This window comes from Lottia gigantea (assembly GCF_000327385.1).
Source record: "Lottia gigantea unplaced genomic scaffold LOTGIsca_133, whole genome shotgun sequence".
Taxonomy (NCBI): domain Eukaryota; kingdom Metazoa; phylum Mollusca; class Gastropoda; family Lottiidae; genus Lottia; species Lottia gigantea.
The window spans coordinates 383,841-386,488 of NW_008707481.1; positions in this window are offsets into that span (position 1 = coordinate 383,841).

Consider the following 2,648-nt stretch of genomic DNA (forward strand, 5'->3'; position numbering starts at 1 on the left):
GCTGTCCAAGTTGAAAATCGAACACTCTGGTATAACACACACTAGAGCTGTCCTAGTTGAAAATCGAACACTCTGGTATAACACACACTAGAGCTGTCCTAGTTGAAAATCGAACACTCAGGTATAACACATGCAAGAGCTGTCCTAGTTGAAAATCGAACATTCAGGGATAACACATGCAAGAGCTGTCCTAGTTGAAAATCGAACACTCAGGTGTAACACACACTAGAGCTGTCCTAGTTGAAAATCGAACATTCAGGTATAACACATGCAAGAGCTGTCCTAGTTGAAAGTCAAATCGAACACTCTGGTATAACACACACTAGAGCTGTCCTAGTTGAAAGTCAAATCGAACACTCTGGTATAACACACACTAGAGCTGTCCTAGTTGAAAATCAAACACTCAGGTATAACACACACTAGAGCTGTCCTAGTTGAAAATCGAACATTCAGGTATAACACATGCAAGAGCTGTCCTAGTTGAAAGTCAAATCGAACACTCTGGTATAACACACACTAGAGCTGTCCTAGTTGAAAGTCAAATCGAACACTCTGGTATAACACACACTAGAGCTGTCCTAGTTGAAAATCAAACACTCAGGTATAACACACACTAGAGCTGTCCTAGTTGAAAGTCAAATCGAACACTCAGGTATAACACACACTAGAGCTGTCCTAGTTGAAAATCGAACACTCTGGTATAACACACACTAGAGCTGTCCTAGTTGAAAGTCAAATCGAACACTCTGGTATAACACACACTAGAGCTGTCCTATTTGAAAGTCAAATCGAACACTCTGGTATAACACACACTAGAGCTGTCCTAGTTGAAAATCAAACACTCAGGTATAACACACACTAGAGCTGTCCTAGTTGAAAGTCAAATCGAACACTCAGGTATAACACACACTAGAGCTGTCCTAGTTGAAAGTCAAATCGAACACTCAGGTATAACACACACTAGAGCTGTCCTAGTTGAAAATCGAACACTCTGGTATAACACACACTAGAGCTGTCCTAGTTGAAAGTCAAATCGAACACTCTGGTATAACACACACTAGAGCTGTCCTATTTGAAAGTCAAATCGAACACTCTGGTATAACACACACTAGAGCTGTCCTAGTTGAAAATCAAACACTCAGGTATAACACACACTAGAGCTGTCCTAGTTGAAAGTCAAATCGAACACTCAGGTATAACACACACTAGAGCTGTCCTAGTTGAAAATCGAACACTCTGGTATAACACACACGTCACTAGAGCCGTCCTAGTAGTAATCTCTCCAGAGTAGTCTATGTATTGTAATTAACATTTTAAGAGATAAAACACAACCATTGTAATCTGTTGTCTTTAAACAAGCAGTCTGAAGTTAGACCCAGCACAAAATGAGATAGAATTCCAAGAAAATATCATGTAATTTCTTCGAACATTTCTTATAAATGACTTGTTGATTACGTCATTATTATTACAGTTTATTGAAATTGAGGCCATGTGATGAATAGACTATATAAACTACTGCTATTTTACCTGTATAACTTGTGTTTAGTCTAATCTATAGTGGTTAATATTGCTTCCACTTGCTTTTAATAAAATGTAAACATTGCAGATGAATTAGTTAATGTCCTTTTATAAGCATGTTGAAAAACTCATAATTCGAGACCTAGGCCTAGATATGATTGTCTGGACTGGTCAGGTTATCAAACTAATGGAGTGCCAAATTAAAGTAATTTACAATGATTTGATACACAACCTTAAAATTGCTATTTTCCATCACATCCATTTCCCGAACCTTTGCAGACTGAAACAGATTGTAAGATATAATGGGGCAGTTGTTCAGGCAGCAGTCACACAGCTGTCTGAGAATTACATGGTGGAAAATCCTTAATATTTAATCTTTATAGTTCTTTTTTTGGTCTGAAAGTTGGTAGAAGTAGCCGTCTCCTCTGCCTATGTGTATTTAACAGCTCTGCTTCAATTGTCATACCAAAATACTTATGCCCACATGGAAATGTGGACGTATATTGCTGTCGCCCCTGTCTGTCTGTCCGTCGGCCTATCCACATTTGTTGTATGCACAATAGAGGCTACAGCTTTTATCTGATCTTGATGAAAATTGGTATGCATGTGTATATTGATGAGATCTCGGTCAAGTTCGAAATTGGTAATAATCTGATGAAAACTTTTAGAGTTATTGCCCTTGACTTAGTAAAAACGAGCTAAATTTGGCTTGTATGCACGATAAAGGCTGCAATTTTTATCCTATCTTGATGAAACTTAGTATGCATGTATATATTGATGAGATCTCAGTCAAGTCTGAAATTGGTTATAATCAGATGAATGGTTTCAGAGTTATTGCCCTTGCATTAATTCAATGCGTCTAATTTGGCTTGTAGGCCTGATAGAGACTACATTTTTTATCCGATCTTGATGAAACTGGGTATGAGATCTCTTTAGAGTTTGAAATTAGTAACAATAGGTTGATTGGTTTCACATATTAAACCACTACAGACTTTGTTATCATTTCTGACAACTGATAGTGGGTCTATGTTATCTTGCCTGGCAATAAATTGAAGCTAAAATGCTCAAATTTAACACATGGCCTTTATATTTGGTGAAGGACAATCATAGGCTACAGTGTATCAGCTGTT